The sequence below is a fragment of the Oncorhynchus masou genome, chromosome 12, assembly GCF_036934945.1.
Source record: "Oncorhynchus masou masou isolate Uvic2021 chromosome 12, UVic_Omas_1.1, whole genome shotgun sequence".
Classification (NCBI taxonomy): Eukaryota; Metazoa; Chordata; class Actinopteri; order Salmoniformes; family Salmonidae; genus Oncorhynchus; species Oncorhynchus masou.
Genome location: NC_088223.1, coordinates 20,598,398 through 20,614,101, shown reverse-complemented (window position 1 = coordinate 20,614,101; position 15,704 = coordinate 20,598,398). Strand labels below are relative to the sequence as shown.

General features: G+C 43.7%; 1 pseudogene; it reads left to right on the top strand.

Annotated features, from left to right (window-relative positions):
* Positions 1-13,545, top strand: part of LOC135549272 (elongator complex protein 2-like) — a 36,066-nt pseudogene extending 22,521 nt beyond the window's left edge.
* The last annotated feature ends 2,159 nt before the right edge of the window (positions 13,546-15,704 follow it).

Sequence of the window (15,704 nt, the reverse complement as noted above, 5' to 3'; positions counted from 1 at the left end):
GGCTGACTACTCTGTTACCCTGGGAACTAGACCTGACTCTGTGTGGCTGACTACTCTGTTACCCTGAGAACTAGACCTGACTCTGAGTGGCTGACTACTCTGTTACCCTGGGAACTAGACCTGACTCTGTGTGGCTGACTACTCTGTTACCCTGGGAACTAGACCTGACTCTGAGTGGCTAACTACTCTGTTACCCTGGGAACTAGACCTGACTCTGAGTGGCTGACTACTCTGTTACCCTGGGAACGAGACCTGACTCTGTGTGGCTGACTACTCTGTTACCCTGGGAACTAGACCTGGCTCTGTGTGGCTGACTACTCTGTTACCCTGAGAACTAGACCTGACTCTGTGTGGCTGACTACTCTGTTACCCTGGGAACTAGACCTGACTCTGTGTGGCTGACTACTCTGTTACCCTGAGAACTAGACCTGACTCTGAGTGGCTGACTACTCTGTTTCCCCCGGAACTAGACCTGGCTCTGAGTGGCTGACTACTCTGTTACCCCCGGAACTAGACCTGACTCTGTGTGGCTGACTACTCTGTTACCCTGAGAACTAGACCTGACTCTGAGTGGCTGACTACTCTGTTACCCCCGGAACTAGACCTGACTCTGTGTGGCTGACTACTCTGTTACCCTGAGAACTAGACCTGACTCTGTGTGGCTGACTACTCTGTTACCCTGAGAACTAGACCTGACTCTGAGTGGCTGACTACTCTGTTACCCCCAGAACTAGACCTGACTCTGTGTGGCTGACTACTCTGTTACCCTGAGAACTAGACCTGACTCTGAGTGACTGACTACTCTGTTACCCCCGGAACTAGACCTGACTCTGAGTGTCAGACTACTCTGTTACCCTGGGAACCAGACCTGACTGAGTGGCTGACTAGTCTGTTACCCTTGTTGTTTTACACTACTGAACTGAGCGGAGATGTACTGGCCTGGTTCAATGTGAAAGGAAAATATCTGGGTCAGCACAGTAGGGTTGTCATGACACCGGCATGGCGTTACTAGGGAGTAAGGAAGGAAAGGAAACAAAACGTGACGCGGACTGAAAAACAGTCCTAATGTTGGAAAAAAACAGCCTTAAATTGTCCTCCAGAGTTACATTTGTTTATTTTGCAAGCCATATAGCACACAATATTTTACAAAAGTAGGTTTAAAGGACCCGAGATTGAATTTTGGTTAGTGTTTTTTTCTTTCCCCAAAGAAAATGTGACAACACTACAGCACAGTCTGGTTGGGTCAGCAGGATAGTGGGAAGAAGGAATCCGGTTCAGTAGCTGTGCGACAAGGTTATGTCTGTGTGCGGTCCCAGGTGGAGTGGAGTCCAGGGGTGGTGATATCGGGTCACTTCATCCTCAGTGTGGGGTCAGACCAGACCACCAGGTTATTAACACCCTGGAAGAGGAAAGACCAAACACAGTGCAAATAGTCCTGGTAGCCATTTGATTACATCTTCAGGAGTATTATGGCTTGGGGTTAAAAACTGTTGAGAAGCCTTTTGAATTAGTTGCGCTATATCAGGGTTGGAGAGGCTTCCCAGGAACAGAGTTGGAGAGCCCTGATGTAACCTATAGACCCCTTTCACTCCTATAGGCAGACCCACAGATGCACTGGAGACAGAAAATAGAGGCGTATGCATAAGTACCTATAGACATCACATTGAGCAAGTGGACTTTCGTGTCATTAGTCTTGTCCTGAAGGCAGAACTGAAAGATTTCCTCTTAAATAGGTCATTTACATTACATTTAAGTCATTTGGCAGCGACTTACAAATTGGTGAATTCACCTTATGACATCCAGTGGAACAGCCACTTTACAATAGTGCATCTAAATCATTTAAGGGGGGGGGGGAGTGAGAAGGATTACTTTATCCTATCCTAGGTATTCCTTAAAGAGGTGGGGTTTCAGGTGTCTCCGGAAGGTGGTGATTGACTCCGCTGTCCTGGCGTCGTGAGGGAGTTTGTTCCACCATTGGGGGGCCAGAGCAGCGAACAGTTTTGACTGGGCTGAGCGGGAACTGTACTTCCTCAGTGGTAGGGAGGCGAGCAGGCCAGAGGTGGATGAACGCAGTGCCCTTGTTTGGGTGTAGGGCCTGATCAGAGCCTGGAGGTACTGCGGTGCCGTTCCCCTCACAGCTCCGTAGGCAAGCACCAAATGTAAATAGGTCAACTGCAGAGTCAAAATTGGCAAGCTGTTTGGTCGTAATTTAAGGTTCGGGTTAGGCATTAGGGTTTGCAGTGTGGATAATGTTTAGGTTAAGGTTAGATTTAAATCAGATTTTATGACTGTGGTTATGCCAGCTAATGACAAATCTGCAGAGTTGCCTCCAGAACAAGATGCATGATGAAAAACGCTAACCTGCCCATGTTGATGCCCCTACCGAGCCCTACTAATAAAACCATACTGCAATTCTATTTGACCACAGGAACATTTTTCATTTTGTTTACTACTGCATGAACACTTGTAAGTTGAGGCCTTTAACCAAACTGGCTATGTACCGTAGTCCTAAAACTCAAAGTACTTTCATTTTTCAAAGTGTTTATTCCTCTTGGTAATGGCCAGATATCATCCTCCTGTTTTGCAAGTTTTCAATAAGGCAGTGTTATATTGTGGGCTGCGTCGTTCTGTATTTACAGTAAAATATGAACCGTTTGTGAAGATTAATTAGTTTTACTACATTTTCTCATGGAGGACTTGTTAAGATTCCAAGGAGTCAACAATTTGTTGTTTAAGTTTATACTGTAATATGTCTGTCTGGCAGGAAAACCTTGTTAAGAAGAGAAAATGCGTTTTTCTGTCTCATATTCAGGCATGTAACCACAGTAAAATAGCTTATTTCTCTCTGAGGTGGTTTTTGAAGGGAAAAGTGCATTTTAGATCAGTACTACTTTGAATAATACCTATTGTTGGGGAAAAAATTCCCAGGACTACATAAAACTGGAAAAAATCTATATTTATCTGAAGATGGATACTTCTGTCGAAGTCATGCACATGTATTTGTTACCTCCACATTTCCTAACTGTGGGCCCAGGACAATTGGCCCTGGTATTACACTATAGGGAAGAGGGATGCCATTAGAGATAGAGCCACAGGAGACCTCTTCTAACATTTCCTTTACTACCTCTAACCCCCTGTCCTCCCCCAGCCCACCTGGCACCAGATCTCTCACTATAATACTATACCTCAGTATATCTTCAGTATCTCCAACCCCCCCTGTCCTCTGTATCTTAACTACAGCCTACCTGACACCAGATCTCTCACCCCCTGATCCACAGCTATGACATGCAGTTTCTGGCCGTGGTGGGACATTTCCAGTACGTCTCCGGGGCCGACGAGAAGGTCCTGCGGGTGTTCCGTGCCCCCCCCGTAACTTTATGGAGAACTTCGGCAACATCTCTGGCACTCCTCTTACGACCAATGACATCAGCTCTGAAAACGATCTGATGTGAAAAGAACGGATGTGATTGGTCAAAAGACCAATTAATGGAAAAAATATCACAATGGGCTGCCTGTGTAAGTGCAGCCTATGTATATCCTTAACTTGGTCTTTCTGCATGTAACAGTCAATGTCTCGATACATCTGAATGATTCTGATAGTTTCTCCTTTTTTATTGACTAGTGATCTTGCTCCCAAGACCAATAAAGAGGAGGGAACCAGGTTCAACAGTGTTTCTGAGCAATGCCAAGAGTCCTATGTCCACCCTCTCACTGTTAATAGTATTGCATACTGAAAAAGTATTATGTCTAAGGCTTTACTCCCACAAACATCAGACTTACATAAACCATTTTTTTTGTTTATTCGGAAGGGATATGTTTCCCTTCCCTATACACTCCCCCAGTGCAGCCCTGAGTCTCTCTCTTTCTCTCGCTCTCTCTGCTTCTCCCCCTCCCTGTCTCTGTTTATTCCTGTAAGGGACAATGATATCCAGCCTTCATGACAACTAGTTAGTAGACGCCTCTGCTCTGCTCTGCTCTCCATGCCTGCATGTTAGAAGAGGGGGATGAATCCGAGAAGCTGGAGACAAATGTTATTACTGGAGATATGAGGAAGGGAAGGATGTTGTGATGAGGGAGGGGGAGAAGAATAGAGGCAGAGAGAGAGAGTAGCAGTGTGTAGAGGGGAGGGAAGGATGGTGAGAGAGGGATGAAGGGAGAGCGAGTCGGGGGTGGGGGAGGCTTAGGGTACCTTTGCTCTAGGCAATTGGTGTCAGGCGTTGTCATTCACTGTGATTGTAAAAAGCTCCTTATTTCAAGTCTGAGATCATAGTTAGAATAAAGGCTTAGAGTTTCTTCGTAAAGTATTCATACCACTTGACTTATTCCACATTTTGTGGTGTTACAGCCTGAATTCAAAATGTATTAAACATATTTTTTTTCTCACCCATCTACACACAATAGCCCATAATGTCAAAGTGAAAACATGTTTTTAGAAATGTTTGAAAATTAAATACAGAAATATCTCATTTACATACAGTACCATTCAAGTGTTTTTTATTTTATTACTATTTTCTACATTGTAGAATACGAGTGAAGACATCAAACTATGAAATAACACATATGGAATCATGTAGTAACCAAAAGAGTGTTATGAAGAGGGATGTCAATGGTGTATTATAGTTCTTAAAACGAGAGCACTACATGAATCAAGCAAGCTCAAAAAACGGAAAATGAAAGTAAAGCGCGTAAACTAACACCACATTACATGAAACAATTACACACAAAACATGATGGGAAGAGGGTTTAATACAAGTAGATTGATTGGGGAAATGAAAACCAGGTGTGTATGGAAACCATACAAGACAAATGGATATATTTAAAATGGAGCGGTGATGGCTAGAAACACTGCAAATATTGACTCTTTGCATCAACTTCATGTAATTGTCAATAAAAGCCTTTGACACTTATGAAATGCTTGTAATTATACTTCAGTATTCCATAGTGACATCTGACAAAAATATCTAAAGACACTGAAGCAGCAAACTTTGTGGAAATTAATATTTGTGTCATTCTCAAAACTTTTGGCCACGACTGTACATAAGATTGCCCTATTTGGTAAAATACCAAATCCATATTATGACAAGAACAGCTCAAATAAGCAAACATAAATGACAGTCCATCATTACTTTAAGACATAAAGGTCAGTCAATCCACAACATTTCAATTACCTTTTTTTTGCAGTTGCAAAAACCATCAAGTGCTGTGATGAAACTGGCTCTCACGAGGACCGCCACAGACAGGAAGACCCAGCCTCAGAAATTGCAGCCCAAAAAAATGCTTCACAGAGTTCAAGTAGCAGACACATCTCAACATCAACTGTTCAGAGGAGACTGCATTAATCAGGCCTTCATGGTTTCATTTCTGCGAAGAAACCACTGCTAAAGGACACCAATAAGAGGAAGAGACTTGCTTGGGCCAAGAAACACGTCATTAGACCAGTGGAAATCTGTCCTTTGGTCTGATGAGTCCAAATTTGAGATTTTTTGTTCCAATCTCTGTGTCTTTGTGAGACGCAGAGTAGGTGAACGGATAATCTCTGCATGTGTGATTCCCACCGTGAAGCATGGAGGAGGAGGTTTGTGGGTGCTTTGCTGGTGACACTGTCAGTGATTTATTTAGAATTCACGGTACACTTAACTAGCATGGCTACCACAGTAATACGTCATCCCATCTGGTTTGTGCTTAGTGGGACTGTCATTTGTTTGTCAACAGGAAAATGTCCCAACACACATCCAGGCTGTGTAAGGGCTATTTGACCTAGAAGGACAGTGATGGAGTGACCTGGCCTCCACAATCATCAGATGACCAATCAACCGACCTCAACCCATTTGAGATGATTTGGAATGAATTGGACCGCAGAGTTTAGGAAAATCAGCCAACAAGTGCACAGCATATGTGGGAACTCCTTCAAGACTGTTGGCAAAGCATTCCAGGTGCAGCTGGTTGAGTGAATCGTTATCCCCTGTATATAGCCTCGTTATTGTTATTTTCTGTTACTTTTTATTATTTTTACTTTAGTTGTTTTGGTAAATATTTTCTTAACTCTTCTTGAAATGCACTGTTGGTTAGGGGCTTGTAAGTAAGCAATTCACAGTAAGGTCTGCACTTGTTGTATTGATATAGAAAAAAAACTTGCCTTTAAATTGCATTGACTTGACATTGTTTAACTTGGGTCAAATGTTTCGGGTAGCCTACAAACCTGACTCAGTTACACCAGCTCTGTCAGGAGGTATGGGCCAAAGTTCACCCAACTTATTGTGGGAAGCTTGTGGAAGGCTACCTGAAATGTTTGACCCAAGATAAACAATTTAAAGGCAATGTTACCAAATACTAATTGAGTGTATGTAACCAAAAAGAAAGGAGGACCAAGGCCTCTTCATATAATTGATAAAAATGCCTTTATTAGTATGGAATGTTCAATAGAAACAAAGTTTTTAAAAACGACGCATTTCGGCTGACTGGCCTTCGCCAGGGAGTAAAATAAAAGAAGGAATACAATGTCCTCTTTTGAACAGCTTTTCAATTAGCCCTAATTGGAAGAGGGAGGGGTTAAACAATTGATTGGACACACCGAGTAAGCAATACTATACACATTAAAAGGTGAAATACTGTAGCTATGTTATCATAAAAATACAATTCCAAGCTAGAAATAAAGGTAGTAAAGGAAGTAAAAGGTAGTTCTAACCTTAAATATGACTGGGAGAAGTGTCAAGAATAAGAAAGCAATATATTCCATAGTACACTATACACACTATACACTTCCATAGTGAGTGTATGTAAACTTCTGACCCACTGGGAATGTGCTGAAAGAAATAAAAGTTTAAATAAATCATTCTCTCTACTATTATTCTGACATTTCACATTCTTAAAATAAAGTGGTGATCCTAACTTACCTAAGACAGGGAATTTTTACTCGGATTAAATGTCAGGAATTGTGAAAAACTGAGTTTAAATGTATTTGGCTAAGGTGTATGTAAACTTCCGACTTCAACTGTATTGTCACGAACATTGTCTTGAAAATGACCTGACCAAGGTGCAGCGTGGTGAGCGTACATTTCTCTTTATTTTTTTAATGTTGCCAACAAAACAATAAACAACCAAAACGAACGTGAAGCTCCTTAAGGCTATACATGCATTAAACAAAGACAACAACCCACAAATGAGAAAAGGAAAAAAGGCTGCTTAAGTATGATTCCCAATCAGAGACAACGATAGACAGCTGTCCCTGATTGAGAATCATACCCGGCCAACAACAAAGAACCAGAAAGCATAGACTTTCCCACCAGTCACACCCTGACCAAACAAACATAGAGAATAAAAGGATCTCTACGGTCAGGGCATGACAGTACCCCCACCTCACCCCAAAGGTGCTGACTCCGGCCGCAAACCTGACACTATAGGGGAGGGTCCGGGTGGGCATCTATCTTGGTGGCGGCTCCGGTGCAGGACGCAGACCCCGCTCCATCTCTGGCTCCCCCCACTTTGGTGGCGCCTCTGAGGCGGGGACCCTCAGTGCAGGCCCCGGACTGAGGAACCTCATCGCAGGCCCAGGACTGTGGACGCTTGTTGCAAGCCCTGGACTGGGGACCCTCGTTGCAGGCTCCGGACTGGGGACCGTCGCTGGAGGCTCATGACTGGAGACCGTCGCTGGAGGCTCCGGACCGCGGATCGACACTGGAGTCTTTGTGCCATGGATCCTCACTACAGGCTCCGGGCCATGGATCATCACTGGAGGCTCCATGCCATGGATCATCACTGGAGGATTCGTGTCATGGATCATCAGCTTCGAACGTGGAGCCGGAACAGATCTCACCGGACTGAGGAGACATACTAGAAGCCTGGTGCGTGGAGCTGCCACAGGGCTTACCAGGCTGGGGAGACATACTGGATGCCTGGTACGTGGAACCGGAACAGGTCTCACCGGACTGAGGAGATGCACTGGAAGCCTGGTGCGTGGAGCAGCCACCTCATACACTGGGCCGTGGAGGCGCACTGGAGGTCTCAAGCGGAGAGCTGGCACAACCCGTCCTGGCTGGATGGTTACTTTCGCCCGGCAAATGCGTGGGCGCTAGCACAGGACGCACTGAGCTGTGCAGATGCACCGGAGACGCAGTGCGCAGAGCCGGCGCAGGGTATCCTGGGCCGAAGAGACGCACAGGAGGCCAGGAGCGCTGAGCCGGCACCATCCGTCCTGGCTGGATGCCCACTCTAGCCCGGCCAATGCGAGTAGCTGGAATATAGCGCACCGGGCTGTGAACGCGCACTGAAGACACCGTGCGCTTCACCGCATAACACAGTACCTGACCAGTACCACGCTCCCTACCGTGAGCACGGGGAGTTTGTTTTGGGAATGGCCTCCCGGTCTTCCTTGCCCTGTGTAACCCTGGGCCCCTGTACTAGCTGCCTCCTCCTTCCTCGCTGCCTCCACCTGCTTCCACGGCAGGCGATCCTTTCCAGCCAGGATCTCCTCCCACATCCAGGATCCCTTTCCTTCCAGAATGTCTTCCCATGTCCACTCTGTCTGCTCCTCCCGGCCACGCCTCTTGGTCCGTTTGTGGTGGGTTGTTCTGTCTTGAACGTCGTCTTGAAAATGACCGGACCAAGGTGCAGTGTGGTGAGCGTACATTTCTCTTTATTATTGGGGAGGCAGTGTAGCCTAGTGGTTAGAGCATTGGACTAGTAACTGAAAGGTTGCAAGTTCAAATCCCCGAGCTGACAAGGTACAAAAAAATCTGTCGTTCTGCCCCTGAACAGGCAGTTAACCCACTGTTCCTAGGCCGTCATTGAAAATAAGAATTTGTTCTTAACTGACTTGCCTAGTAAAATAAAGGTAAAAAAAAAAATGTAAATGTCTTTCCCATCCGAGTCACACCCTGACCAAACAAACATAGAGAATAAAAGGATCTCTACAGTCAAGGCGTGATATGTATATTGAATTCTTTGGCCTGAAAGCAAAGCACTATGTCTGGAGAAAACCAGGCACATCTCATCACCCTTTTAACACCATCCTTGCCGTGAAGCAAGGTGGTGGCAGCATCATGCTATGGGGATGCTTTTCAGTGGCAGGAACTGGGAGAATGGTAAGGATTGAGAGACCACTGAATGGTGCCTAATCCAGGCAAATCCTTGAAGAGAACCTGCTTCAGAGTGGAAATGACCTTATACTGGGGCGAAGATTTATGTTCCAACAGGACAATAACCCCAAGCATACAACCAAAGCAGTGCTGGAATAGCTTCAGAACAGGAATGTGAAAGTCATTGAGTAGCCCAGCCAAAGCCCAGAATTGAATCCCATTTAGAAATCTGTTTAAAGACTTGAAGATTGCTGTTTAATGCCGCTCCCCATTTAACTTAACAGCTTGAGAAAATCTGCAAGGAAGAATGGGAGAAAAACCCAAACCCAGATGTGCAAAGCTGATGCAGACATACCCAAGACGACTCAAAGTAGGTGCTTCTACAAAGTATTATCTTGGGTGTGAATACCTATGTCAATTATATTTTTCTGTATTTAATTTTCAATCAATGTGCATTTCTAAACATGTTTTCACTTTGTGCGTAGATGGGTGAGAAAACAAATAAATGTTATCCATTTTGAATTCAGGCTGTGACGCAAAAACAATTGAATAAGTGAAGGGGTATTAGTACTTTCTGAAGGCACTGTAGATTATTACAGAGTTATGATATTGATGACTAGGCTGCAGGGATACTTTTGTGTGTGTGTGTGTGTGTTCGTACTATTTTTGACCAGGGCCTGTCGGACTATAAAGGGAATAGGGTGTCATTTGGGACACACTGTGTCTGAAGAGTAGATGGTGAAGTTATCTTGCTATGGGTTGAGAATGAGAGTGGTGATACATTTGATTCTCATTTTGCAGCACCCCTCAAAGCTAACAGATGTTGAAAATTCGGAGATAAAGCCTTGTTCAAAATAGCTTTTCAGAAATCACAAGTTGAGGGTTATATATTGGAGCTAAATGCTAACAATGAGCACTGTGAAGAAAATGAGAGAACATTGTCTTGAGGCGGTCATTTCTGTTCTTCGTTCTGTTTCGGTTCTCCAGTGTGTCTCTCTTGTCTTTAATTCCCTTTTTCTTTTAACTCCCTCTCTCCCTCCCTGCTTAATATTAGGGGGGTTGTTAAACAAGAAAATCACAACAGCCAGCCAATTAGATACAATCTTCATTTAGTCAATCGGAAAATGGGTCCCATTTATTTGAATTTTAAAACAAGCGAATGTTGAATATATTGAGTAGTTATGTAAGGATTGTGAAATTGACTTTCTCTGTTATTTTGTGTGTGTGTGTGTGTGTGTGTGTGTGTGTGTGTGTGTGTGTGTGTGTGTGTGTGTGTGTGTGTGTGTGTGTGTGTGTGTGTGTGTGTGTGTGTGTGTGTGTGCTCGGTATCCACAGAGCTCCCTCCAGAGGACCACCTGCTCCAAAATACAATATGAAAAACTGTAAGTGTCTCATGATCCTTCTAACGAGTCCTTTCCTTTCCATCCTCATACGCACGCATGCGTGCACACACAATAAACCTCATTATTTTATTGTGTTACTATTTTCTTTTCATCTATATTTTTATTTTCCTACTTTGTAGTTACATTGTTGGGAAAGTGTTCGTAAGTTAGCATTTCACTGTAAAGTTTACACCAGTTGTATTTGGCGCATGTGACAAAAACTATTTTATTTTATTTGACACTCGTTTTTTGTTTCAATGGCTGCGTTTTCACAGGCAGCCTAATTCTGATATTTTTCCACTAATGGTCTTTTGACCAATCAGATTAACTCTTTTGCCAAAGACCAGAATTGGGCTGCTTGTGTAAAGGCAGCCAATGTCAGCGAGTACAACTTTTGCATCCGCTTTAGCAACTACAGAATCAGATGGGGCTTGACAGAAAAATTGTTTTAGCACTGTTTCCTACTGTGTTGGAATGCATATGAGGTATGTGTGATTTCAATCTTTTGTGAGCGATAACGTTTTGACTAGTTTCTCATATTTATAGAATTTTTATAAAAAAATGCCTGTGAGGATTGTGTCTGAAAATGTTGTTTCTAAACCCCCTTCAGAAACAGCCATCCAGCCAGTCGGCCAAAATGCAGACCCCCCTCCCCACCATGCCCCATGAGCCTCTTCTCTCCCCAGCAGAATATGTCCCTTCCATTTGTGGCTAATGTTAATTCCATTTACCAGTCAATCCTGTATTAACATGCCATCATACAACCATTGTGTTTTTGAATAGCACTTTTCTTACTCCCATTTGGCAAGGAATGCATTGTATAATTGGACACATAATAGCAACATAAAAATAGATAAGTGCCTTATTATTTTTGCGGTACAATGATTGACTGGTCGCGTATCTATTTTGAGTATATTTCTGAATATGAAATGTTAAGGTTTGATAGGTTGAGAGGAAGAGATGTTTCTCCTACCAGGCTGATAATCTATGGTTAGGTGTTTGCTGACTTTTAAAACATGAAGTAGGGATGCACCGATATTGCATTTTTGTCCGATACCGATATTCGATATTTTCCTTGCCCAAAAACCCGATACCGATAACCGATATAAACAATTTTAGTGGCCTTTTAAGCATTCTAGTACAGTTAAATAGTTAACACATACACACACAGGGATGCAGCGGTCTAAGATACTGGATCTCAGTGCAAGAGGTGTCACTACAGTCCCTGGTTCGGTTCCAGGCTGTATCACATCTGGCCGTGATTGGGAGTCCCGGTGCACAATTGGCCCAGTGTCATCTGGGTTTGGCCAGGGTAGGCCATCATTGAAAATAAGAATTTGTTCTTGACTAACTTGCCTAGTTAAATAAAATTTACACACACACCACACTGACCAACAAGTTATTTAGTTGGCATTTACATATGTCCCCATTACCAGTAAAGCATAATCAAATTTCTTTCACTTACTTGCTGTGCTGTTTCGTTGTTCATTTGTTCAGTCGTTCTCAACCAGGATTTCATCATACATGTCAAGAAGTGTTTCAGCCCTGGCTGTCTGTGGCCTCTCTTCCCCGGTGTGCACTGTCACTGTGTCCGTTTCCATCTTGTCCAGCTGTCTCATTTCACGTAAACCCTGTTTCTTGTCTGCATCAAAGTAGCAGTTATTGTACCTAGCATCGAGCATGGTGGTGACACAGTAAAGAGGCTCAGAGAGAATACCACGAAATCGCTTGTTCACAGCCTCCAGTACTTTTGTAAGTTTTAACCCCATGGTCTGTGTGGGCAGTTTTGTTGAGCAGACGTTTCAATACCATTACAGAGGGTATCATGTCTGCTGCAGACGCAGTTGAAGAGCTTATTTCTCCAGTCAATTGTTCGAATGGCACCAGGACTGTGTTTATGTTTCCACGTTTCAAACATGTTCTCAAATGCCTTTTAAGTGCCAGCAGCAGTATGAGAACCAGCACATTCTTGAGCATGCAATACAGCATTCCTCAGTACAAAATCCTTGTTGACCCACTGTGCTGTCAGACTCAGCATGCTCATGGGGCTGACATCGCTGGTCCAAATGTCAGTTGTGAAGCTAATAGCAGTGACGCCCATAGCAAGTAGCTCATGGATGTGTTTCAACAATACTGTGTAATTCCGGTAGGGCAACAACTAAAAAATAGCGCCTACTTGGTAGTGTGTACTGGTGCTTGACCAGTCGGCGAAAGCCAACATCATTCACACGACAGAGAACGGTTGATTGTCAAGGGCAATGAATTCCATTATATTGACATTAATGGATTTCACCTTTGAGTTGTCTTGACATTTTTAGCTAATATCGGCCAATTCTGATATGCTCTCCGATATATCGTGCATCCCTAACATCATGTTGTTTTTCCGCAAACTGAAAGCATTTAGAGAGGTGGCCAGTGCATAATCACTGTGTGTGTGTGTGCGTGTGTGTGTGTGTGTGTGTGTGTGTGTGTGTGTGTGTGTGTGTGTGTGTGTGTGTGTGTGTGTGTGTGTGTGTGTGTGTGTGTGTGTGTGTGTGTGTGTGTGTGTGTGTGTGTGTGTGTGTGTGTGTGTGTGTATGTGTGTTAATTCCAGTCTAAATATCTCCAGCAGTTTAAGGTATCTGTGTTTTCTTAAGCTTTCCAGCCTGACTGGGGGCCATCTCCATATTGCCAGACAGAAAACCTTCCACTCTCTGGGTTGTGTTTCAAATGTCACCCTAATCCGTATGGGTCCTAGTAAAAAGTAGTGCACTACATAGGGATTAGGGTGCCATTTGGGACTTGGCTTCTGTTCCAAATGCATCTGTTCAGAACCTGGCAGCTCTGACACGAGAAGTGAGATTCTACTGGGATTGCTAGATGCAACATTTTAAGTATTTCAGGACGATTCTTTGTGCTTCAAGTTTGACAACTTGGCTTTTATAACTGTCTTATTAGTGACTGAGCTCTCATCACTCCTCCTCTTCCCTCCTTCCATTCCCTCCCTCCATCTCTCACTGCCTCGGTCCCTCTCCAGGAACGGACATGGCTTTGAGATGTTCTGTCTAGCGACTGACAGCGCGACGACGGTGGACGACGTCTGCATATAAGGTAGCGTGATAAACTGGGGGGCCAAAAGCTACATGACTACCTGAAACTACCACATACGGACACACACACACACACACACACAGACACACACACACACACACACCTCAGATCCTTCCTTGTCACAACACAACTGATTGGCTCAAACGCATTAGAAGGAAAGAAATTCCACAAATTAACTTTTAACAAGGCACACCTGTTAATTTAAATGCATTCCAGGTGACTACCTCATGAAGCTGGTTGAGAGAATGCCAAGAGTGTGCAAAGCTGTCATCATGGCAAAGGGTGGTGTAGTGGCTTCCTTTCCTCTTGACCATAGCCACTGCCAAAAGCCTGAAGCGGGGTTGTTTGGTACGCATACAGTCCACACTCAAGGTTTCCAAAAGGCCAAACATTCAATGACATCCAGGGATATGGTGCAACAAAAAATGTTTATTCTTCTTATATCCAACAAAGAAATGATTCTCCAATCAATTTAAAGCATAGATTACTTGATATGGAAAATACATAATATGACCTGTCTTTATGTATGTATGTATGGTCAACCCCCCCCCCCCGAAGGCTCATCTTCCTGCCTTTATTCTAACACACTCACCACAATACAATGAAAGAGGGGGGGGGGCAAATATAAAATCAGGTAAATATAAATCATAAAGGTACGTACCTAATATTTCATCATGTACATTAATATTTCATATATTTACACAAATGTACATGGAGCTCGGTATGTTCAGTCTTTTAAACAAATGTGTCCAAATTGGCTCTAACAGGTGGAATACAAAATCTATATGTTTTTGTTTAACACTTTTTTGCTTACTACATGATTCCATATGTGTTATTTCATAGTTTTGATGTCTTCACTATTATTCTACAATGTAGAAAATAGTAAAAATAAAGAAAAGCCATTGAATGAGTAGGTGTAGGAGTAACTTTTGACTGTTACTGTAAGTATACTGAACAACATTATAAATGCAACATGCAACAACCCGTCGTCCGGTTTAGGGGAGGGTTTCGCCGGCCGGGATGTCCTTGTCCCATCGCGCTCTAGCGACTCCTTGCGGCGGGCCAGGCACATGCATGCTGACTTCGGTCGCCAGCAGTACGACACAGTGGTGCGGCTGGCTTCCGGGTTAAGCGAGCAGTGTGTCAAGAAGAAGTGCGGCTTGGTGTGGTCATGTTCGGGGGGGCGCATGGTTCTCAACCTTCACCTCTCCCAAGTCCGTATGGGAGTTGCAGCGATGGGACAAAACTGTAACTACCAGTTGGACATCACGAAATTAGGGAGATAAAGGGGTAAAAAGTACCCCCCAGAAATGTTTTGAAAAATGGGCCTCACAATGAGCCTCATGATTTCATCATGGTATTTTGTGCATTCAAATTGCCATCAATAAAATACAGTTGTGTTCTTGTCCTTAGCTTATGCCTGCCCATACCATAACCCCACTGCCACCATGGGGCACTCATAACGTTGATAACGTTCATAACATTGACATTGGCAAACTGTTCACCACCATGGGGCACTCTGTGGTTGTGAGGCTGGTTGGTCGTACTGTAAACCTCTCTAAAACAATGTTGGAGGCAGCGTATGGTAGAGAAATTAACATTCAATTCTCTTGCAACAGTTCTGGGGGTTATTCATGCAGTCAGCATGCCAATTGCACGCTCCCTTGACATCTGTGGCATTGTGTTGTGTAACAAAACTGCACATTTTTAGAGTGGCCTTTTATTGTCCCCAGCACCAGATGCACCTGTGTAATGATCATGCTGTTTAATCAACATCTTGATATGCCACACCTGTCAAGTGGATTGATTAGCTTAGCCAAGGAGAAATGCTCAATAACAGAGATGTAAACAAATGAGTGCACCACATTTTAGAGAAATACATTTTAGAGAATTTTTTGTGCGTATGGAACATTTCTGGGATAATTTATTTCAGGGACCATTTATATTTATACATTTTTCAGTATGAGAAACACTGTGTTTATGAATGACTGAAAAACACATGTCTGTTTTTAATTGTTAATGTCAGTGCCAGTTTGGCTGCACATAGCTCTGTGACACAAAAAACGACAAACGTGCTCGGATGACACAGACAGACACTGTGATGGTTACAGTATGTTGTTATACAATACAGCTGTCCTGGCCTAGTCTGCAGTGCAGC